The sequence below is a fragment of the Tupaia chinensis genome, unplaced genomic scaffold, assembly GCF_000334495.1.
Source record: "Tupaia chinensis unplaced genomic scaffold, TupChi_1.0 Scaffold145870_1, whole genome shotgun sequence".
NCBI classification, from domain to species: domain Eukaryota; kingdom Metazoa; phylum Chordata; class Mammalia; order Scandentia; family Tupaiidae; genus Tupaia; species Tupaia belangeri.
This window is the reverse complement of record NW_006205727.1, coordinates 257640-283195: the sequence shown is the minus strand read 5'-3', so window position 1 is coordinate 283195 and position 25556 is coordinate 257640. Positions and strand designations below refer to the sequence as shown.

At 41.5% G+C, this 25556-nt stretch overlaps 1 protein-coding gene across 5 annotated transcripts in view; it reads left to right on the top strand.

The window, feature by feature from the left end:
• Positions 1-25556, top strand: part of PRICKLE1 (prickle planar cell polarity protein 1) — a 147094-nt gene that overhangs the window by 80306 nt on the left and 41232 nt on the right. For 3 of the 5 annotated variants that reach the window (XR_003547921.1, XR_003547920.1, XM_014584200.2), the window contains exon 2: positions 13805-13897. The exons of the other annotated variants lie outside the window; for them this stretch is intronic. The gene's annotated coding sequence lies outside the window, so the exon portion shown is untranslated. The remainder of the gene's footprint in view (positions 1-13804; positions 13898-25556) is intronic. 5 annotated transcript variants of the gene reach the window in all.

Here is a 25556-nt window from a genome sequence, read left to right as displayed (position 1 = left end):
TGTCTTATTCAGAAATGAAGAGTTGGTCTTATATAAATTGGGCTACAGGAAAATTAAACAAACAAAAAGCATCCTGGTTCATCTCTAAATGCTTATTCCAAGTTTAAATGGAATTTTTAAAATTTTCTTAGAATCATCTTTAGACTAACATGCACTGCTTTGGGGCATGAGTAGTCTATAATTAAAGTGACCAGGGATAAAATAGAGTAGCACAGAGCTTACCTTCTTTGTAAGAGTCCACTAAAAATTCCTAGATCCCTTAGGATCAGATTTATATAACATACACACTTTAAAAATTACTCCGACAATCACTCTTTATTGGACCGGCAGGTGGCGTGGTGGTTAAGGGAACTGGATTTTCATATGGCTGACCACGGTTTGAGTTCTAGACCCCTGGAGGCTTGCTTTCTCACATTCTCTCTCTCTCTTTCTCTCTCTCTCTCTCTTTCTCTCTCTCATATATATATCCCTCTCTGGTCAAATTTAAATAAATAAAGTTAAATAAAAAGAATTCTTTATTTTTTTAAAAAAAGAAAGACTCTATTTGCTAGTGGGAAAAACAAGACTGTCCATCCAGCCAGTAAGGTAACAAAGCTCCTTTGGTGTCGTGGTGTGTTTCCTATAGCAAAACACCACTGGTAAATAAAGGACCATTAATGTGACCAAGGCCCAAACACATCCGATATGCACAGATCTCATCTTCCAATTTTTAAAAAAGAATTACTTATCTAATTTTATTTATTTATTTATTTTGCATTTGACCGGGGACGGGGGTAAGTGAGAAAGCAAGTTGCCAGATCTGAGACTCAAATAGCAATCACCCATGTGTGAGTCCAGCACCCTAACCACCACGCCACCTGCCCTCATTTTCCAATTTTTACAGCATTTTTTAGACTGTATGTTGTATTTACTAAAATAAGAAAACGACAACTAGATACATCCAGGAACATATGAGCAGTTTTCAAAAAGTTTGCAGAAAATGAAATACCAAATATAAGTTTATTTTGGTACAGAAAATTTTGAAATTCAACCATAATTTTTCATAGTACGTGTTTCCTATGAACTCTTTGAAGATTCCTCATCTACTATGTCTTGGCACACTAGGTGGTAATTCTATGGATAGTGTTTGATATCATTAAGAACCTAGATTTACAATGATCAGACTTGAAAATTTCCATACTAAGGTGTAGCCTGAATTAACTTGATTAAAAAAAAAAAAAAAATCAGGCTCAACCTCTGTGGCACTGCCATAGTTGTGTACTAGATTGCAGAGCCGGAAGCCACATGCTGACTGCAGTTTGAGTCCCTGGCCTGGTCGTGAAAACACACCAGGCTTGTGTAGGGCATGCATACTGCCTGGCAGACTGGAGGTTCGTGGCGTGACTAAACCCTGTGGAGCATTCTGTTTTCTCGCTCTCTCTCTCACACACTCACATGAATTATTCTCATTTTCTATCATGAATTAAAAAAAAAAAAAATGATGAGGGACCAAACAGTGGTGCATTGTTAAAATGTGGTACACTGGCAACATTTTGCAAGGGAGACCCACGTGGGGGCATGGGAGGATTGCTGGTTCATGTTCTCCAGCGATCTCTCTGAGTATGCCAGGTACATGGACAGCTTAGTCTGGGAGGGAGGGGAGATTTAGGCATCAATACCCTATTGGAGGGGCTGTATCTCTCTCTCTGTGTCTTTCTCTTTCTTACTCACGGAATAAATAAATGTAGGGTAAAACAATCAGGCCCAGTCAGTGGCATGAAGATTGAGACAGCTGGATCTCATATGGCTGATGAAGCAGTTTGAGTCCTGGACCTAGCCACTTGAAAAAAACATGCCATACATGTGTGTGTGCATGCCCAAAATCCCAAGAAGAGAATGAAGTAGAGGAGATTGCTGTGTGGCTATCCCCTGGGAGGGTGTTTTCTCACTTTTCCTTCTTTGTCTGTCTGCTCTCTCAGGCAAACACACATTCCTTACAGCAAAAAAATAAAATGAAATAAATTAGTGAAACCTGCCCTGCTTTGATCTGGTACTATTACACATGGACCGTAGTCATTTGCCTCTGCCTCATTCTAGTCATACAAACAAAACGGAAAATGAAGCCATTTTTTGGAGCGGTGGTTAAGGCAGCTGGGGCGGGAGCTGTGTTCTCCCTTTCTCTCTGGCAAACTTATGCACCCGCTGGCAAATTACAAAAAAAGAAAGAAGGAAAGAAAGAAGAAAAGAAAGAAAGAACAAGAAAATAATAGTACTACAAACCCCTGCTTTACCTTGAAATATTTAGATAACTGAAACCAAACTGGGTTGTGATGAGGGTAATGGTCTCGCTCTCCATTGTTAGTTTATATAGACACAGTCTTCATGTAAGACATCTTTGAGGACTAGCAGGTGGCGTGGTGGCTAAAGTGCTGGACACTCCCACATGCCTGACCACGGTTTGAGTCCCAGACCTGGTGACTTGCTTTCTCTCTCTCTTTCATTCTCTCTCTCTCTCATCAAATTAAAATAAATGAATGAATAAATAAAATTAACTCTTTAAAAAAAGACATTTTCAATACTGGGGAAACTGGAATAGATTAGGAAAAGACCACATCTTCTGGATTTTAACTGGTGAATTTCTTTTACTTTTATGATATTTGATTTTTTTTTTTTTTTAATTTGCCAGATGGCACATAGTGCTCACTGGAAAGAGACAGACCAAGAGAGAGAGAAAGTGAGACAGTACCCTCCCACCCATCAGGCATCACCACATTACAATCGCTTCTCCACTTCCCCCTCCTTTGGGGTTTTGAAGCATGCACGCACGCACACACACACACAAACACGCATACACACCTAGCATGTGTCTCGATGTTAAATCCTCCAGTCTCCAGTAGTTTTTGTCACAGGGTGAGTGCCACCATGCCATAGCATGTGTCTCAAGCTGCAACCAGGTCCAGGACTCAAACTGCATAGTCAGCCATGTGGGATCCAGTCACATAAACTGCCAAGCTACAGGCTGGCCCTGATTGGTGAATTTCTACTGTTTTGACTTTTAATTATATTCTATATTTAACTCATTTTAAAATTTAGTTAAGCTGTCATTTTAAAGATAGTTCTCTTTATCTATTAAATATATAATTGGTAAGGGAATATAATGTTTCTCAAAATAATGTTTTAGTGTTTTTGCCATCATTCTTTGGACTTCCCATTATATAATCAATATTGATATTAATATGGTTAATTTGCCTGTGGGGCTGGACAGTGGCATGGCAGTAACAGTGCTCTTCAAGGTTGACCTAAATGGAAAGGTTCCATGTTCACATCTGAAAACCTCCCTGAACATGCCAAGTGAACACATGCCCTTGATCTGGGACTGACGGAACCTATGGGTGGTGGTGGGCCTCTGTCTCTCTATTTCTGTCTCTCTTTCTCTGTCTCTTGTGCTCATGAAAGAAATAAATAACCATTTTAAAATAAACATATAGGGGCCAGCAAGTGGTGTGGTGGTTAGGCACTGGATTCCTACATACTGACTGTGGTTCAAGTCCCGTAACTGGCAACTTGCTTTCTCTCTCTCTCTCTCTCTCTCTCTATCTCTGATAAAATTAAAAACAAAACAAACAAACAAAAACATGCTAATTAGGAATATAATTACATAAAATAATTCTTCTTAAATAAATAAATAGCCTAGAAAAACTATGAGGTGTGTCTCTGATTCATTTATTTCTCTGTCAGTAGATGAGTGCATCCCACCATATCAGACATTATGTCTGATTCAATCTGTGCACATCCGGAAGTTTCTTTGAAGCATGTTTCAAATTATAGCATTTGCTACACTTCACTGTATTATTTTTCTTTTTCTTTTTCTTTTTTTTTTTTTGGAGATTTTTTTTTGCTATAGGGTGCTTGCGCTCACCAGACAGACAGAGACAGACAGACAGAAAGCGAGAAATCACCCCCCAAGGGGGATGGCCACGCTGCAATCCCTTCTCCATTCTCCTCTCGAGATCTTGGGCACGCACGCACGCACATGCGCCTGGCGTGAGTTTAAGTCAACAGGTCTGGGACTCGAACCACGGTCGACTACGTGGGAGTCCAGCGACATAGCCATTATGCTAACTGCTGGTCCCACTTCACTGTATTCTTAACCACCAGATTCAAGCAACAGTTTGGTGCCCTTCCTAAATTTAAAAACTTTAAATCTTTTTTAATTGGATTGAAATTCAAATTTTGAATTTGTATTTTGAAGTTAATGTGAATAACACATAAAGTAAAGCCTCAAATTAAAACAACTATTTAGCATTGATACTGTTCACAGGCGCTCCCCAGTGCTAAGCACTTTCCGTGCATCTTCTCATTTAGTTCCCATCGCAACTCCTTGAAGTAAATTTTACATTTCCATTCCAGAGTTAAGGAAGATGAGGCTGAGAGAGAATGACATGACTTGCCCCAAATCTCTAAGTTGGTAAGTGGGAGAGTCAGCATTGTACCTCGGGGCCGTCTGACTCCAGATCCACTGTCTGCTGCTATCATCTCATGTCCATTGGCCACCAAAGCCCTACATCTTTCATTTCTCCATTTTAGATTATGCTGGTCAAGCACAGAGGAAAGCTCAGTCATGGGTGTGTACTGGGAGATGGTCCCCATTGGAGATTCCACGTAACTTTCTTACTGCTGTGACTCCAGGCCACCACAGATTTGGTGAACCATGGAAATAAGGTCGCCCTATAATTTATCATTCAAACATGGATTTGAAAGAGTGCTGTCAATAATTTTATCTGGAAAAGAGGTAAAACCCGGGATTTTCAGAGTAGAATGGGACAGATGGTTACCCCACAGAAAACAGTGGTCTCGGGGAGGACATGCTGTATCAGAACCTTGGCGGAGTGGGTGGAGTGGGCTTAAATACACCTTTCTGAGCTACTGGTATTGATAGGGAGAAGGAAGAGTGAGAAATTCTGATTGAGACAGTATTTCCCACTGTGTTTTAAAGCACCTGCCTATGTTTACTAAATACACAGGTCTTCCTTTAATGTTAGTTGAATAGCTACATAAAGTAAACATTGGATTAAACACTCCAGTCATTGAGCAGAATTCTGCTTTGTTTTCAGGCTACCCAAATTTACCCCGGCTCTTAATTGCCACACCTGCTCCATCATCGGTCTCCAACTAGGGATAGCAGTCTTGTGTAAAAGTTTATCCAGCTGCAGATTAATCACAAGAATAGGCCATTTTACTAACCATTGAGTAATCTGCACTCTCCATAATCAGAGAAAAGCTTAGAGCTGATCAAGTATGGTGAGCCACAAAAGTCTGAAATATTCTCTCTATTGGGAAGTCTAAAGCTAGTACTGAAATTTCAGTTAAGGCCTATTTATTTGTCACTATGGAGGCAACAGATTAGTCCCCTAAATAATGCCATCTAAAAAGTCTTCCCATTGAAGACATTCATCAACATTAAAGGTGATAAAGGTAGGGTCAGCAGATGGTATAGTGGTTACGTTGCTGGACCCCCCACATGGCCGACTACAGTTTGAGTCCTGGACCCAGTGGCTTGAAAATCGTGCAGGGAGTATGTACATGTGTGCCCAAGATCCCAGGAGAAGAATGGAGGAGAAGAGATTGAGGTGTGGCTATCCCCACTGGGGGGTGATTTCTCACTTTCTTTCTCACTGTCTCTCTCTCTCTCTCTTTTTTTTTTTTTTTTTTTTTTTTTTTTTTTTTGTGAGGTTTTTTTTATAGGGCGCGTGCGCTCGCCAGACAGACAGAGAAAGACAGAGAGATAGAAAGCAGGAAATCACCCCCCCGGGGGATGGCCACGCCGCAATCCCTTCTCCTCCATTCTCCTCTCGGGATCTTGGGCACGTACGCACACGCGCCCGGCGTGAGTTTAAGCCACCGGGTCCGGGACTCAAACCGCGGTCGACTACGTGGGAGTCCAGCGACATAGCCATTACGCTAACTGCTGGTCCCTCTCTCTCTCTCTCTTTACAAGTGCACACACTCTATGGCAAAAACCTCTAAAAATTGTTTAAAAAGTGATAAAGCTTACTACTTGAGGGTTAATGTACTGACTTTCTCCAATAATTTAGAAAATTTACTTGGCACTGGCATTCTATCTGTTATAATATTTGAACTTTTGAAATGATCTGATTAATAAGTGCAATTTGTGCTTTATCCGAAGTCTGTAGGCTTATTATTGCTAGTGTTTCAAGAAACACAAGGGACATTCTTGTTCCTGCCTCTTTCAGTAGATATACTGCCAGATAAACTTCAAGGTCATGGAACTGGATGTTAATATTTAAATAAAAATAAGATTAAAATTAATCTTATTCTTCTATCTAGGTGAATTCGATATTGTTTTAGTTCTAAAACTGGAAGACAGATGCAAGAAACAGATATAGGCAAAATAAGGACCACTGAGCTATTTTTAACACTTTCAAATTAAGTTGGCAGCTGTCGTTAGTATCGGAACTCAAATAACTTTGCTTTGTTAAAAAATAAATCCGCAGCATATGGATTTCAGTATGTTGTATATTTATTGCTTTTACTTATTAGGGAAAGGCATTTCAGTGGAAAAAAATAAAAACACTCTGGAATATAAAAAATCGTCCTTGTTAACAGGCAAGCGATCATAGTATTATCGAGATATTTATGCTCAGAAACTTCTGATGCTTCTAATTTAGCCAACCTTTACAGTAAAGCTGGTGTTCTTGTCAATGGAATGAAGGCATCCAATAAATTCTGTTATTTTTGGAATTATAAACTCAGGCCTAGAAAAGACATTCTGAGACCTGTTTTGTTTTGTTTTGTTTCGTTTTGTCTTGTTTTCTTTTTGTCATAGGGCATGTGAGCTCACTAGAGAGAGACAGCAAGAAGGAACATGAGAAATCATTCCTTCTCCAAGCCCCAACCCCCAGGAATGGCTACGACACAGTCTCTTCTCTATTCCCCTCTGTGATTTTGGGCACGCATGCACATGGCACTGATTTTTCAAGCCACCAGATCCAGGGCTCAAATGGTGGTAGGCCATATGGGAGTCCTGTGTCTCAGCCACCACGCCACCTGCTGGTCCCTCTGAGAACTATAATTCCCTCATTCCAACTCCAGAAGTTCATGCCTATCTGGTGTGCAGAAAGAAACTTATCTATTATGTTGAAAAAACATCATTTAGACTACAAAAAAAAAGTAACTCACTCTTCTTGTTAAGTATGCAGTTAAGTATTTAAAGGTACATTTACCTTTTATCAATAGAAGTTTCTTTTCTTTTCCTTCAAACCAAGACCTGGAAGGCATCAGGATGTCCTTGCCAAAGAGAGGCAGTGAGGCGCTGTTTAGGGCAGCCTTAAAACTTAGCTCATGGAAAAGTGAAATAGGGACATCTGGCTGAAGATGGCAGATTGAGTACACACATCGAGTTGTCTCCATTCAAAATTTCACTAAAACGTCAGTAAATAAATTATTTTTTGAAGAAGAGAGAACTCACAAAGAGAGAATGGAAAAAAAAGAAGAAAACACATTTTGAATGCTAGAAACAAAGCAGCATTTGAGCATAAGTGTAAATAAGAATGTTTTCAGACATTCAAGGTTTCAACAAGTTTAGCTCCCTGAAAGGGTACATGAGATAGAGTGTGGGTAGAAGTTAATAGATAATACCTTGGAGAAAAAAAGGAAAAGAAAAAGAAAGAAAGAAAAGTAAACTAGTCATGTGAACGTGTCATCTAGAGAAATGGAGGTAAATACGAAAAGATTCAGCCAAAAGAGGTCACCATTTTTACATCTGGGGAGTAGAAAAGGGGAGAGAAGTAGGGAGCTGCAGTTTTTCAAAGCAAGCCTTTTAGAACTGTTTGCTTTTTAAACTATATGCTGTGTGATTTTGATAAAAATTAAATTGCAAAAAGAAATAAAAAAGAATGAATAGGTCAGGTTGGTCAAACAAATGTTATTCTAATTTTTCTTGGTAATGTAGATCTTTCAACTTGACAAGTCCTTTGACAGCATATAACACATACATTGTTCAGATTTAATTTGAGCTTATCAGCTCCTGAGTTTCCCAAGGTGTTTCTGTTGGTCTGCACACAGTAATGAAATCATTTTTTTTTTGTAACAATAATCAGGCTATCTTTGGATAACTGTTTCTTATGGGAACACTGACAAGAGACTCACAGAAGAGAAAAAAAAAAAATAGATGATGATCTTTCTCCTTCCAGCTAAGAACCGTGAGATGAGAGCACTAACTGGTAAGGGATTTAATAGTTTCCTGACACACAAGCACACACAGAGGAAAATATGAAATGCAGACAATAAAAGGCTTTTAAATTCCAGATAAAAGACATAATTTCAGTTGCTACAACCTGAAACTAATTGTTTTTATTAGATCATTAATGTTTCATGATTTGGGGGTACATTTGTGTACTATACCGTTGGACTATTTTATTGCATTGATTATGCCTCAAAGGATTTTGAAAAGCACCAAATGAATTTTGGAATGGTTATAGTCTTGGGGCTACTGTATATACTAAACCAAATAGCTCCCTAATATTCAATGAGATTGTGTTTGTGTTTTATTGTATAATAATTTTTAAAAGGAAATTCTGAAGCTTTATAAAGGGAGAGACTTACAAGTTGAGAAAGACACTGAGGGTAGAGGGAATGGACGCTAAATTACTAAAGGCAACGAACAGCTCTATTCATCTTTATACCCAGTGTCCAGCAGTTTCTTACATTCATTTATTTAACAAATGTTAATTGAGTAGCTTCTATGCAGCAGTTACTTGGGCCACATCAGTAAACAGAATGGATCGAAATCCTCACATTCGGGGACCAGCAGGTGGTGTGGTGGTTAAGGCGCTGGACACTCCCACATGGTCAACTATGGTTCGAGTCCTGGTCCTGGTGTCTTGCTTTCTCCCTTTCCTCTCTCTCTCTCTCTCTCTCTCTGTGTGTGTGTGTGTCTCTCTTTCTCTTTCTCTCTCTCTCTCTGTGTGTGTGTGTGTGTGTGTGTGTGTGTGTGTGTGTCTGGTCAAATTAAAATAAATGAATGAAATCCTTGCATTTGTGGAGTTTGTATTCTAGTGGGGTAGGGTGCAAGGGTAGGGCCAGACAAGAAAATGATATTAGATACGTGGCATGTCAGATGGGGTAACTCCTTTGAAGACAAATAACTCAGGAAAAACAGATGAACAATGTGGGGTAGAAAGAGAGCAGAGGATGCCATTTTAAATAGGGTGGACACATTATAGGCACACTGAAATACCTGTTACAATTATTTCTGACAAAAACAAATATCTCTCTCTGGGAACTTTGTCTCAACCCACTATTTGGTTCAGTGATTGAACCATCCTGTTGCATTCAACCCCAAGCATGTCGTTGAGGTTCAAGCAAAGACAGGAACCTGAAAAACACTAGGGCAAGGTTGAAACAGCACAACCTCAGTAGTGTGTGGAGTCAAGTGATGGTATGTAAGGAGAGGGGGATGCGGATCCTAGCTGTGTGGGCTTTTCAGTGTTATTGGTCCTTGACAAGGTCAAACTCGGCAAAGTACAGAGGATTCAGAGATGGTTTGCTTGTTTTATTTATTTATTCTTTTTTGGAGAGGTTTTCGCTATAGGGCGTGTGTGCTCACCAGACAGACAGAGAGAGAGACAGAGACACAGAAAGCGAGAAATCACCCCCCAGAGGGGTTGGTCACGCCACAATCCCTTCTCCTCCATTCTCCTCTCGGGATCTTGGGCACGCATGCACACGCGCCCAGCGTGAGTTTTAAGCCACTGGGTCCAGGACGCGAACCACGGTCGACTACATGGGAATCCAGCGACATAGCCATTATGCTAACTGCTGGTTCCCTGGTTTGCTTGTTTTAAAAACACCCTTGGTATCCTAGAATGTATAAAACACAGGCCCTAGCTTTGAGAAATAAAGAAAATCTTGTAAGTAAACCTTTGATCCAGAACAAATCAAGCTGTTCCGCATTCACCTGCTGTTTCCAGTGTCTAGGGGCCTGATTTCTTTGAAAATAGGCAGTCTGCCCTTATTCATGGGAAATTTGTTCCAAGACCCCAGTGAATGCCTGAAACCTCGGCTACTTCCCAATCCTATACATACTACGTGCTTTTTTCTTATATACCCAAACCTATGATAAAGTTTAATTTACAAATTAGGTGGAGTAGGAGATTAACAACAAGAACTTAAATAGGACAATTCTAACAGCATATAGTAATAAAAGTTATGTGAATGCATCCCTTTCTCTTTTTCTCTCTCTCAAAATATCTTCTTGTGCTTTACTCACCTATTTTGGGACCACAGTTGGAACTGATTTGAGAAAATAGGATTTTGCTTTTGATTTTCAGGGAAGTTAATTAAATAAACAAGGCCAACAGATCAGAGCCCTCACCACAAGGCTTGACCCTCTGAAGGAATTTAATAAATACTGCTGTTAGCCTCATACCTCTAGGCTTTCCCTTCGCACCAGGCAAGCCAGTACGGTCTTTTCTCTGTATTTTTACCCCCATCTGCAAAATTCATGTGGACACCTGCAGATTATTCTGGTTTATCTGCAGACATACTTCTTTCTCTCTCTTTCTCTCTCTCTAATTATGTGGTAAGGATGCAGCTCCTGAAGCTCAACCTGCATCCTCCGCAGGCCTCCTAGCCCTAGTAGAATAATGAGACCCTGTCTTTTGAGAATACAGTGTTTAGAGTAAATGGTGTTTAAACTGAAGGTGTTTAAACTGAAGATTCCCCCTGGCTCCCCTGGCTCGATTGGTAAGACAGAGAGTCCTTGACTGCTCTGTAGGCACAGTGCCCTTGACTGCCTGGCCTTTGTTGTGGGATGTGCTGTGGGAACACGTGTGTAAATATCACAGCGAGGGGCAAGCTGAGGGCATCCTCTGTGCTGGGCCTGTTCTTTTGAAGTGTCTGGTGATTGTACCATTGTCATGCCAGTTGGAGGAATCCTTTGTTTTACAATGGCAAGGCTCTAAGAACCAGCTGATAAGACCTGGGGCCCTGGTGTGAAACTAACCCTTTGAACTAGGAAGAATCTTCCCAGATAAGGAAGCCTGGGCATTTTTATCATACAACTTTTTATAGAGCTCTTAACAGACCAGCTAGTGTCTTTACTAGGCATGTAAATAAGGTTTGCCAACAGACTCCTTCCTTAGAAAGATGTAAATCTCCCAGTTGCCTGTCTCAATAAAGGTTGTTGAGGAAATAGCACCAATGTAGGGAATTCATTTATATTTACTCGCTAGAAAACAGATTAATTATACTAGAAATAAAACGTAAATGAAACCCAATTAAGGGCTTTTTCAAGAAAATGTCTTCTACAATATCTTAAAAATGATCTTGATTATCTTTCAGATCAAATGGCTTAAATTATTTCTTAGGAAAGGTCATTGGTAGGACCAGAAGTGGAAAAAAAATGAATAAATGTTAGTCTTCTTATAACTGACATTTTAAATTCCTAAGCGTTGACCATCTTAGATATTCGCAGAAAGTTGCACATTCATTGTTCAGCCATTCAACAAGCCTTTATCTGGTTTCTACCACATGACAGCCTCCAGGCCAGTACGGAGTTTCAGCGCTGAGCAGTGTTGTAGTTCCTCATTCTCCCAAGTCTTCCAGCCCCACAGAGATCACAGACATCACACAAAAGCAAAAATACCAGAACATGGCAGGGAAGTCGTAGGTGCTGTTGGAACAGTCCTTCTGACACTGAAAGTCCTCTGGAACTTTATTCTGGAATAAGCTCTACATGAATTTTCTTTTTCTTTTTTGACAGTTTTATGTATGAGTTTGCTTTCCAACTTTTCCTTCGTGTTAGCCTGAATACATCTCTAGACGGTTTCCCAAAATAGAAGTTTCCATTTCAGATTAAGGGGCTACAAATGAGACGAGAATTTAGGGTAAATGCCTTGGAACCTTCGTTTAAAGTTTAATAGTGTCTAAACCCCAAAGAGACAAAAAGAGCTTGTGTGGCTGCACACACCTTCAGGCCCGTCGCCCTCTGTGGTCGTCTCTGTAAATCGGGGCTCTGTGGAGAGGCAGGCTGTTGTTCTCAAAGGAAGTACATACAGTTGTTTCTCCTTCATCACCCTGGGGTGTAGCAACAAGTTCTATAACTGCCTTTTGGTTTAAACTAGCCTCTATGTATATAACTGACCTCCTTCCTTGGTTGTCTGGACTGAAGAGATCAGAGAATTACAGGATTTCACAGCTAAAAGGCCCTAGAGATCTTCTGCCATTTTGTGGATGAAAAACTAAAGCCCAGGGTAAAGGTATTCTGGCCCATCAGAAGCAGAACTACGAGGACAGGCCCTGCTCATCTGCTCTGTCCTAGAACGGAGAGAGAGCACCACACCTTCCAAGGACCCTGAAAGCACACCTACCTCTGCAGCTTTTCTACCTCTCTGCCCTTCAGGATTTGAAGCCAGGTGATTTTCAGATATTTCTTATGTGATCCACCTAAAGAAAGTTCCTCCCAATTTTTTTTTTTATTTCTTTTTTCATGAAGGAAGACAGATAGAGAAACAGCACCCAGCAGGGTCTTTTTTATGGGGGGAGAGGTTTTTGCTATAGGGCGCATGTGCTTGCCAGACAGACAGACAGAGAGAGACAGAGAGACAGAAATTGAGAAATCACCCACCAGGGTGGCCACACCGCAACCCCTTCTCCTCTTAGGATCTTGGGCACACACACACAAGTGCTTGGCATGAGTTGAAGCCACCGGCTCTGGGACTCAAACTGCAGTCGACTACATGGGAGTCCAGCGACATAGCCATTACGCCAACTGCTGGTCCCCCCAGCAAAGTCTTGAGGCCGCAGTTCACCACCTCCTTCAGCCTGGATCATGAGCATATGCAGGCTCAGCTCACACAGGGAGGTCTCCGGATTTCAGCTGGGTACCTTCCCATGTGCTCCAGCCTTGCAGAACATCACGTCTTACCACTGTGCCACCACCTGGCTTTGCCGCGTATTTACTGTTCCTCTAAAAAGTAAAGCTGCTTATGGAACGATTTATTATCAGTGAGTTCCACTGATGACTTGGACATTGCTAAGTTGGTATATGTTACATACCTCTGCATAAAACTGCTGCGCCCAGACCAGTAAAGGTTATCCTGAGAACTGCAGTAGGGATTTACACATTCACCACCACTTGCCTTTTCTTCCCCTTCCAAACAGTAGCTCATTTGTGGGAATTCTATTACATAGAACATTCAGGCATACTTGAATTTTAAGCCAAAAAAGTTGAAGGCAATGGTGCAGGATATTCTAATAGGAAAGTAGGTTATGCTAAGATTATAGCCGTACTATAAAGTTCACAGTGCCCTTAAGCAGTTTGAGCATGGAGGATCCTTTATGAAAATACTTAGTGTAGGGCTCACATTTCACCCCCTTCCTCTTCTTCTGTTTCCTCCCTCCTCAGAGCCACATTCTCCATACTTTCCACTTTCCACTATAACCATTATCGAAGGATTATTATCTTTCATCAGTTTTTTAAAAATGTAAAAGCAGAGTCTCAACCACCACCGAAATTTATTTTCACAGTCATTTGTGCCTATAGTTTGTCTAAAGCCCCACAGTGACAAAATGATGGAGTAATTCGAATGAGATTGACATCATTGCATTTCATATCCTGATCAAAATCACACAGAAACAGGAGTTATAACCTTATCCCACTGTGTATTCTCACATATGTATTTACCTTGTTCTCTGGCTAATGAGGAAAAATTAATATTGTCAACGGGGATTGAAGCTTATGTCTAGTCTGTCACATCCTGGCCATAGTCATCTTCTGTTTCTCTGCATTAAATCAACACAGATGCTTTGACTTTGTGAACGTCAATCAACACCACTCGGGCTCCAGCCAGCTCAGTCCAACACACCCTTCATTGACGGCGTGATGGGGATTGAGGTTTGTTCCTCCAGAAGAATTCTTGTGTACACTAATGTGATAATAATAGCTTAAAGAGAAACTTTTTTTACCATAAAACAAATCAGAAGACTGAGCAAGAGAAAAACTACTCAGGAAGGAAAAACATTATAACAGAGAAGAGAAAGAGAGATGAACGGGAATGGACCATTTGCCAGTGGTCACTTTGAGGCATATAGCAAGTTGTGAGACAGGGGAAACTTTTTCCATTTTCTGCTAGTGGTATGATCCATTAAATTTGAATACATTTAGTTCACAAGGGTTCCAACCCTTTCCTAGCTTTTGTGTGTAAAGGTCTTATTTGTTATTGTTTTCCCACTTTGTCTACACAGCTTGATCCGCTTAGTATTTTCAGTGACCATGCCCTGTCCCCCAGATGACATGTGATCTGCCTGCCATGGGTCCATGTGTTGGGATGCACATGGGTACTCAGGACTCAGGCAAACACCCGCTGCCCAGTAGCCTTCAAGTTTCAGCGGCTCTGCGCAGCAGGACAGCGGTTAATTCACATCCACAAGAGTAGCACTTGCCTCAAAAGCTTCAGGAAAATGGAGCATCTGCAGAAGAAATGGGTCAAGGGGTTGGCAGGTGGCATGGTGGTTAAGGGCACTGGACTCCCACATGGCCGACTGTGGTTGGAGTCCCAGATTTGGGACTTCACTTTTCTCACTTTATCTCTCTCTCTCTTTCTCTCTTGCTCTGTCCTTCTCTGGCCAAATTAAAATAAATAAATAAGTAAATGAAAAAAATAAGTAAATAAAGTTAAATAATAAAATAATTATTTTTTTAAAAAGTAGAAGAAATGGGTTGAAGCTGCAGAAACCACGCATGAGTACAATTAAGTATCCTTGGTTCCCAGAATAGGGGCATAGGTGATGAAACGGCTTTGATTTCTAAATTTCTCATTTAGAAACTGAGAAACCCTTGTTTTTGAAGAATTTGTGGATTAAAACACAAGGCATGCCCAAAGAGCAATTTCAGGTAATACAACTCAAGAGAAGTTAACTTTCACTTCAAAAAGACATCTTTATTAAAGTAGGTCAAATCCATCAAATTACGCTTACCCTGGGGTGTGGTGATTAAGGCACTGGACTCCCACATGGGCAACTACAGTTTGAGTCCTGGATCTGGCAGTTTAAAAATCAAGCCACTGCAGCAGTAAAACACAACGCTGTGTAAAGCTGATCCACATGGCAGGGGATCGGGGATCGGGTTCTTGTCCAGAGAACACTGAGTACGCTGGGCATGTGCTGGTTCATCATCTGTAGCTAGCTGAAGCTGAAGACTAGGGTATGAATTATGATATCAAGACCATCTTTGGGGTGCCCGTTTCTCTCTTCTTCCCCGTTTCTTTTGCCCATGGATGAAATAAATCAAATAAAATTTTAAAAATATATATTTAAAAACAAAAGAGTTCTCAAGAACAGCAGATGGTGTAATGGTTATGTCACTGAACTCTCACATAGTGGACAGCAGTTCAAGCTTGCTTTCTCATTTTCTCTCTCTGTCCCTCTCTGGTCAAATGAAAATAAACAAACAAATAAATAAGATATATGAATGAATAAATAAAATTAAATAATTTTTAAAAGAGAGAGAAATACAGTTCATTTGTAGTGTCATTTCCAGAGTGAACCTAGTTCCATTCAGATTCTCTGCCCACTAAATGTACTTTTGTGGAGACAGAATCCATTTGATTCTCAATCGAAATATTCTTTTTAAAGTCAACTGAATAATAACCAAGCAATTTCTTTGTCCTCTACTACCAAATTTCCCTGAGCAAGAAGTTTGCTTCTTGGCACCAGGCCCAGGACTGATGTCCAGATCCCATGTCCTGGAGCGGTGCCTCAGAGCTTACTCTCAGTCTCTTTTCAGAAATCTGCGTTTACCTTTGAACATCCTCTGCTCCTTAAGTAGTCCTCCTTTTTTTCTTTTTTCTTTTTTTTTCCTATTGGGTCATGAGAAAAGTCACGGTGCATTTTTGCATAAAAAAATATATCATGACTTTCCCAATGACCTAATATAATCAATATTTATTTATTATGGCAGAGGGCAGGTGTGTGCACCAAAGAGAGAGAGGGAGAAAGCATGCCCGTGTGGGACCTCAACAGGCTGCAATCCTCTTTCCTCCATTTCTCCATCCCATCAGTGTCCCGGGCACGTGTGCACATGCACCTGGCTGGTTGACGCCAGGGCTGGGATTTCAACTGCATTCAGCCTTATGGACTCCAGCTCCCACTGAACAGCGCTTGACACTGCAGTGCAGGGCTGGCTCTGTGTCCTACTTCATGATAATGGACTTTCCCTTGGACCTTGCTTTTCTTCACATCTCATTTCCTTTTCTGAAAGTCCATCAACATTATTTCAAATTTCTATAATCCACATGATTTTGTGAGGAACTGGACTTTTGTTTCTGGTTTTTATTTTATTTTTGCCACAGACCTAGAGTTTAAACTAGATGGTTGTCTTAAACCTCTTTTTTCCCAGGAATCCTTTGGCATGAGTTTTAAGCTGCTGGGTCCAGGACGCGAACCTCAGTTAGGGAGGTGGGAGTCCAAAGCCTTACTATGTCACCTGCCACCCCAGCGTTCATCTCTTTAGTGAGTGAGTTAAATTAGGGTGTGAAGGTGTGAGGCAAGTCAGAAATTCTCCCAAGGGAGACTTCCCAGCCAGCTGGGACTATGTCTAATGTGTATTGATTCTGTGCATTCACCTTTCCTGTGTCTACAGGACCCAGAAGAAAAATCAACTTTTATAGAAATCAACAAGAAAAAAAAAAAAGAAAAAGAAAAGAAAACACAGCTTTTATCATCTTTGTTATTGTTTAGGGCTTAGAACAGTTGAAGTCAGTGGTTGTACTTGTGTGTGTGTGTGTGTGTGTGTGTGTGTGTGTGTGTGTGTGACACTGAAGAGCTCCAATAGACCATCCTTGCGATGGTCCATTAGGGTCTGTGTGCTAACAGGTCTGTGTGCACTCAGTGGTTACTTTAGTTAAGATCTGAATTGTGATAGTCTATTTTGGGGAAATTCCTGGGATTTTAGTGTGTCTTAATTTCTTTACTACCCAGTACTCCAAAGAATCTATCCCCTGTGTAAAATGAGTGTGAGGGAAGTCCAGGCATGCTCATCCCAGGTGGGGGTGACTAAGCCAGAACTTTACTAGATAAGTAACAGGTGTGAAATGTTGTCAAAAGGCCCTTCTCTTTGACAGCTGAATTGAGCCATAAAATTTTTGAATAATTTATGCAAGTCTGCAGGAGCCCAGATATATTGTTAATCCTGGGCTCAGAATGCACTAGTGTTGATTTCACAACCAAATGCTTAAAGTTAATTTTTCATTGTGTCTCTTATCTTTGGCCTAGGTGAAAATATTCGGATTGCCCCCTAAGTCAAAATTAATTTAGTAAACGATTATCCATGGATTTAGCATCTTCTGTTTGCTTTTAAGTAAAATCAGAGTTTATCAACATCATATGTTTCCGTTTATGTTTTAAAATAGTACAAGATGACCAAGACTGGGGTTAAAAACCTTTAAAACAGCTTTAATTCCAGCTTAACTGCTAAATTTTGCATACTCTTCTTGTAAGCTGGATTTTTTTTTACTCCTCAAAAAGAGAAAAGAAAAGCAACATGTGGTTTGTTACATTCATTGCTCTTCTTAGCCTGTTTTGTATTAGGGGGTTATAGAAACCTCAACCTGGAAAGCTCCATAAAGAAAAACCTTTCAGTAAAGGAAAGAAATAGAAAAAAGAGACATCTGAGACTTGGCTCTTTTTCCCCATCTGCCCTAAAAATACGTTCCAGGGTAAAGCATGGGTCCTTGGAAGTGGAAAGGAACAGAGAAGCAAATACACTTTTTTAAAAAGCATACCAAATTCACTTGAGTCCAATTATTTCAAGTCTATCTTTCCCCTTTAAAAAACTAGCTAAAACATAGCATTATGTGAGAAAAACAAGAAAAACAGAAAGATATAAATGCCCCTTCATTCCCAGGCCATTCTGTAAATTCACTGTTGGTTTCTCCCCTGCTCCAAACAAAAGCTGCCACCAGGAATTACCCGGTGGGGGTCATGGCTGCCACACCTGTCAGCAGGCTTCTAGGGCGTGGCTGAGGCCCAAGCTCACTTTCTCCAGATTGCTCCTAGCGATGTTAGTGGTGACAGTAAATATTTTCCTCAGGATGTACAGAAAGTAGGGAGTCTGGATAATGCACAAGAGGTCATCTTGAATCTTTTTCCCTCGGTATTCCACTATAAATTAAGTTTGTTATCGTAGGACATCAGTATCCAAGTGCAATGATGCTCCCATTACAGGCTTTCAAGGATCCTAAATATTTATGTATGTGATCATCATATTTATTCTAAGAACTCACTTAATTAGGCATGAAAAACAGAATGACAGCATTTTTCTGCAGTCAATGTTAATGTGCCTGTTGTTATTTATTTATTTTTTAAACAGCTACACTTCACGAAAAGTACACTTAGGAATCGGCTGCATGTTAGGGAAAATCATTGTAAAGGCCCTTGGGAAGGCAAGGAGATGATCATAAGTGTTGATGTAGAAATTTGCCCCCCTTCTTCACGTTTGGGGTGGTGGCGCCTCTTGAAGAGGTAAACCATATCATTGGATTCTTTCAGAAAAAGTTGGACTCTTCTGATCTGAGAAATGTGTATGTCAGAAAACGATTTCTTGCATAATACTTTTGTTGTAATTCTCCAGTCTCCCAAATGTACTTTTCCAAATGGTACAGAGACGTGGTTCTTGCAATCTTGTTAGAAGTTGTTGAAATAGAAGCTAATAACTTGAGAAATGTTTGATAATGGAAACCTGGTCTGGTCTGTGATATGGGCAACAATGTGTCAACAATCTTCATTTGGAACTAGTTTTGTGTTAAATAATAACATGCAGTCTTCAATAAAAGTAGATTGTCTTGGGGTCAGCAGGTGGTATAGTGGTTAAGGTGCTGGACCACATGGTCGACCACAGTTCGAATCCTGGACCTGATGGCTTGCCTTTTCCCTTTCCTTCTCTCTATGTGTCTGTTTTTCTTTGGTCAAATTAAGATAAATGAATGAATAAATAAAATTAAATAAATGATTTTTTTTGGAGAGGTTTTTTTGCTATAAGGCACGCGCGCTCGCCAGACAGAGAGAGACATAGAGACAGAAAGCGAGAAATCACCCCCCATGGTGGATGGTCACGCCGCAATCCCTTCTCCTCCATTCTCCTCTTGGGATCTTGGGCACGCAAACACATGCGCCCGGCGTGAGTTTTAAGCCACCGGGTCCGGGACGTGAACCACGGTCGACCACATGGGAGTCCAGAGACATAGCCATTACACTAACTGCTGATTCCAATAAATGATTATTTTTTAAAAATTGTCTTTACAAACCTATGTGACATAATGTGGAGCCTAATAGTCTCCCATTATTTGAGCTCATCTGCAACAGATTTTTGTTATGGCAGGCCAGAGAGTGGCACAGCTGCAATAAAATGCAACACTCTGCAATGCTGACCCACGTGGAAGGTTCTGAATACACCAGGCATGTGCATGCCCATGAACCAGGGCTAATTGAGGCAGGGGATGGATCATGGCATGAGGACCATGTAGAGTCTTTCATAGGAGAAATAAATGAACAAATCTAAAAACATTTGTTTGTTTGGGGGGTGTGCTGATATAGTTTCCTAGAAATGCTATCAGATATTACTAACTTATTTCCTTTTTTTTTTTTTTTACCCATTTGTTACAAATGAACTGAAAGACTTTAGTTTTAAAATATATATATAGAAACCAGCAGATGGTATAATGTTACATCGCTAGACTCCCACGTATTTGACCATAGTTTGAGTCCCAGACCTGGTGGCTTAAAACTCACACCAGGTACATGTGTGTGCGTGCCCAAGATCCCGAGAGGAGAATGGAGGAGAAGGGATTGTGGCATGGCCATACCCCCTGGGGGGTGATTTCTCACTTTCTGTCTCTGTCTCTCTAGTGAGCTCACACATCCTATAGTAAAAAATCTCTCTCGAAAATAAATAAATAAAATTTATGTGTGTGTGTATTATATATATATATATATATATATATATATATATATATGGTCTTGTGAGTGGAGCGGTAATCAATTCTGTCTGACGTATTTATTCATGGCAACATCAGTGCATGCATTCAGGATGTCATGTGAGATACATTTCGTAGAACAGGTTACACATAAACTATAAACTGACTCACTGTCATGGTCTGCCCTTTGTCCAGTATAACCTGCCTTTAAATTGAGGAGGTGGTGGTGGGGCTGCTGCACCCATCGGAGAGTGAAACCCTTATTTGAGTAAAAGCTTGGTACGCACTGATACTGGTAACGACTAATAAGCAACACAGCAACTATTATATAAAGATCTCCAAATACAGACCAGTTTTGTTGTCTTTGGACAATATGATTTTGTATCTATAGAAATTAAAATGGTACAGTCAGCTGCTTCAAAATGCTCACGGTCTCATTTGTCTGAGTATCCACAGAGTTGGTGGGAGGGAGGGTTCCCTTTGTTTTTGCTGTAGAGCTGCACAATGTTTTGGTCCCAGAAGCCAGAAAAACCCATATATTGTCATTGAGTTCTCCCAAGTAAGACTGACAATCATTGCTTCATTTCTGACAAACACAATGGTATTACACTCTTCTAGAATTACTCTTTTGACATTCTGGACAAAGTTGGAGAAAACCAAGTTAGTTTATTTTGCTACTTTTAAGAAGCTCTTTTTTTTTTTGATATATAAAGAGTTATTTATTTAACTTTATTTATTCATTCATTTTATTTTTAATTTGACCAGAGAGAGAGAGAGAAAGTGAGAAAGCAAGCCACCAGGTCTGGGAATCAAACTGTGATTGGCCATGTCAGAGTGTCCAGCGCCTTAACCGCCACATCACTCACTGGACCCAGGAGCTCTGTTTTAAAAACAAATACTATAGTAGTTTGAGAGCATAGACTAGCCCAGCTGCCATGGTGCAGCGGTATCACAATGCTCTGCAGTGCTGGAAGCCATCCTATGATGATTTGGTTCTGGGTGAGCATGTATACACCACGTGCACACACGTACCTGGAATCCTGCCTGGCTGGAAAAGCTGACAGGAGAGGAATCCCAGAGTGAGACCCTATTGGGCATGCTTATCTCTCCCTCTTTCTCTGTCTCAGGAAATAAACATTTAAAACAGAAAGAATGAGGGCAGCAGGTGGCATAATGGTTAAGATGCTACACTCTCACATGGTCAACTGCATTTTGAGTCCCGGATGTGTTGGCTTGAAGAGCTAACCAGGGGCATGCACGGCCAAATCTCAGGAGGATGGAGAAGGGATTCCATCCTCCCTGGGGTGATTTTTCATTTTCCCTCTGTCTTTCTCCGGGGTGTGCACATGTTCTGTGGCAGAAACTTAAAAAAAAAAAAAAAAAAAGAGCAGAAGGAATATAGGCTTTGGTGTCAAATTGGGTTTGAATCCAGGCTCCTTCACAATTAGCTGATGACCTTAAACAATTTAACCTTTCTTCACTTGTAAAATGGGCAAATAAGATCCATTTTTTAGGGGGCCCGCAGGTGATCTGGTGGTTAAGGGCACTGGACTCCCACATGGCCAACCACAGAGTCATGGATCTGGCGGCTTGCCTTCTCACTTTCCCTCTCTCTCTTTCTCTCCGCCCCCCTAACCCCCCCGGTAAAATAAAATAAATAAATAAAGTTAAATAAAGTAAGTCTTTAAAACAAAAGATCCATGTGTTAGGAAATATGGACAAGATTTAGCACAGTGCCCAGCTCCAGTTATGACAACACAGGTGCATTTGGCACTAGTGTGTTCATACCTAACTAATCATCAACGGTAAAGTAGCCACATCACACCATCTGTTGAAAATAGCAATCCTCACTCCTCCTTGACTCTTCATCCTGTACTGATTCCACCACTGTCTTTAAATCACTAAATGTTCATTGAAAAGGAGGTTATAGAGGACCAGCAGATGGCCTAATGGTTACATTGCTGGACTCCCACACACATGATCACAGTTTGAGTCTTAGACTGGAGACTTGAAACTCATATAGGACACATATGTGTATGCACCCAAAATCCCGAGAGGAGAATGGAGGAGAAGGGATTGCAGTATGGCCATCACCCTGGGGGTGATTTCTTGCTTTCTGTCTCTCTTTCTCTCCGGTGAGCACATGTACCCTATAACAAAAATGTCTCTTAAAAAAAAGGCCATGGGACCAGCAGTTAGCGTAATGGCTATGTCACTGGACTCCCACATAGTCGACCACAGTTCAAGTCCCGAACCTGGCAGCTTAAACTCACGCCGGGCGCGTGTGCGTGCGTGCGTGCACAATATCCCAAGAGGAGAATGGAGGAGAAGGGATTGCGGCGTGGCCATCCCCTCTGGGGGGTGATTTCTTGCTTTCTATCTCTCTGTCTCTCTCTGTGCACACCCGCCCTAAAGCAAAAACCTCTCAAAAAAAAAAAAAAAAAGGCCATGTACCTGGTACTCAAGGAAATGCTTCTTTTCCTCAAAATCTATTAACAAAGTTTGTGTCCTCCACTAAGACCCCACTTTTATTCTCAACAGCTCTTCACGATGGTCATTTGCCGAGAAGCACACCCAGCTTTTTGAAAACTCTTGTTTCCTTCTCTCTTTTTTTTTTTTTTTTTTGAGAGATTTTCACTGTAGGGCGCGTGCGCTCGCCAGACAGACAGAGAGAGACATAGAGACAGAAAGCGAGAAATCACCCCCCAGGGGGGATGGTCACGCCGCAATCCCTTCTCCTCCATTCTCCTCTCGGGATCCTGGGCACGCACGCACACGCGCCCGGCGTGAGTTTTAAGCCACCGGGTCCGGGACACGAACCGCGGTCGACTACGTGGGAGTCCAGCGACATAGCCATTACGCTAACTGCTGGTTCCCTTGTTTCCTTCTCTCTTCACCACACATTTCCTCCCCTACTGTAGAGATTGTTTTGTCTCTGACTATCCTAACTTCCAGTTTCACTATTTCACACAATCTGAGGCTGATATTACAGAGCTCCTGTCACTTTACGTTTGTTTTAAGTTTATTTATGTATTTAATGAGAGAGAGAAAGAGATACAGAGATGCCTCAACAGAGTCTTGTCACACTATAGTTCCCCCCAAGTCGCATTCTGCCAGCTACAATCACAGGCACACTGCAGGTGCACCTGGTGTGTCCAGATCGACTCAGAAACCAACCCTGTGCCTTCCCACACAGCTCTGCTGTTGTGCAGTGGCATTCTATGGGCTGTGCCACCACAGCTGGGCCTGTCATGTTTTTGTGACTCAAAATCATTCTTCGATGTGGCCTATATCAGACTGTTAATGGACTAGTGTGGGTTTTTTTTTTTAAGTTTTTTTGCCATTAGGCACATGTGCTCACCAAAGAAAGTGAGAATCACCCCTCGGGGGATGGCCACACTGCAATCCCTTCTCCATTCCTCCTGGGATTTTGGGCTTGCACACACATGTGCCCAGCATGATTTTCAATCTGCCAGGTCGAGGACTCACACTGTGGTCAGCATGTGGGAATCCGGCACCTTAACCACCACACCACCTGCTGGCCTGGACTAGTTGTGTCTTAAATGTTTGAATTTGAAGCAAAGTATGGGTGTTGGATCAGAAGACACATTTTTACAAGTCCTTTATTTTATTATTTTATTTTATTTTTAATAAACATTTATTTAATTTTATTTACTCATTCATTTATTTTTATCTGACCAGAGAGAGAGAAAGTGAAGAAGCAAGCCACCAGGTCTGGGACTCGAACCATGGTTGGCCATGTGGGAGTGTCCAGCACCTTAACCACCATGTCACCTGCTGGCCTGATAAGACAGTTTTACACTGGACTCACATGCCATGCCATGCCATGCCAGGGTTTGGTACTTGTACAGCTGCATAGGATGTCCATTCCTGCAGTGCTGTTGACTATACCTCCCCTAAATTAATGTATTTAACCATTATGCCATCTTTATCATGCTCAGCACTGTGAAATGACAGAGAGGGATACATACTGTTTTCAAGAAGGTTGTAGTCTAGAGACAAGAGTAACATACCCAACATTATGAGCTGACACCTCACCAGAGAATAGTATCGTGTGTGTTGTGGTCTGTACTAATCCAGCCATTAACCATGACTATTTTCCCTGAAAACATCTGGCTGTTGAATTATTTGAGATGTGGTCAGCACAGGGAGAATGCGAGCATTTGGGGGACTAGAAATATCAGATGATCTACTTCTCAAAACTATATCTTTGCCATATGATATGAACCCAAATCACGGCTGTAGTCCATCCTTGTTGGCGCAGATGCTGGGTGGGAAGGTTGGGTCTCTGGGTTATCCCACAGGTGTGTACTCATAGGAGGAGAATCACATCACTCCAGTCAATAGAATTTCTGATAGAAAATAGGAAATAAGTAAAACAATGTGGAGGGACTGGCCCAAATAAGATGGCAGCCTGGGGACTAATGGAGAGTCCTCCAGCCGTGGAAGTAGAGCATAGAAGCCCGTGGTCTACTGGGGCCTCATGGAACATTTCCTGCGTCTGTCCTGCCTCCTGCCCTAAGCTTTTTTTTTTAACATGTTTGAGAAATTTTTTATTAGAAGATGTCCCAGAAGGCAACATTTTAAAATCAGGCAATAAAAACAAAATCACAGCTAAATACAAAATCTGAAACATCCGAATGAAGCCTTAAACTAAGAGTTAGCCGGATTGGTAAAAGTGAGCAGCTAGGTAACTCCCAGAGGAAGACACAGCAGGCTTAGGCAGAGGGCCATGAAACAACAGCACAGTGTGGCCTGAAGCTACCAGTTTCAGAGCCAAAAGTGAGGTACAGAGCCAGAGTAGGAGAAATCCTTGGGGGCTAGAAATGGAGGGGCTTCTTTGCAGAGAAACTTAACTTATCCAATGAAGATCTGGGGAAAACGTTGAAGAAAAGATTTTACAATAAAGAGAATGACAGGCAGATTTGTGGTGTTTAGTAGAGAATGAACATAGGAGCGGGAAGACCTGATCACATGAGTTAGGCTATTGTAGTGTCCCAGAGTCGGGAGAGGGGGTCAGGCAGCAGTCAAAGGGGCACGGAAAAGGGAGAAAGAGTCATTAGAGGAAATTTAAAAGATACCAAGGGGCCAGCTCTGTAGTGCAGTGGTAATGTGCTGCTCAAGAGAAGCTGGATCCCACATGGCGACCAAGGTTCGAATCCCTAGCTTGACTGACCTGAAACATGCCAGGCACCCACACAAGTGTCAAGGATACAGCGGGCTGGAGGAGCTGAGGAAGGGGATTGTGGTGGGAGTAGGCCCTGCGGAGGATGGTCTTTCTGTCTCTCGCTCCCTTACGTGCATATGCACAAACTCTATCATGAATAAAGAAAACAATCTTAAAAGATACACAGCTCTTGGGAACCAGCAGTTAGCGTAATGGCTATGTCGCTGGACTCCCACGTAGTCGACCGCGGTTCGTGTCCCGGACCCGGTGGCTTAAAACTCACGCCGGGCGCGTGTGCGTGCGTGCCCAAGATCCCGAGAGGAGAATGGAGGAGAAGGGACTGCGGCGTGACCATCCCCCCTCGGGGGTTGATTTTCGCTTTCTGTCTCTATGTC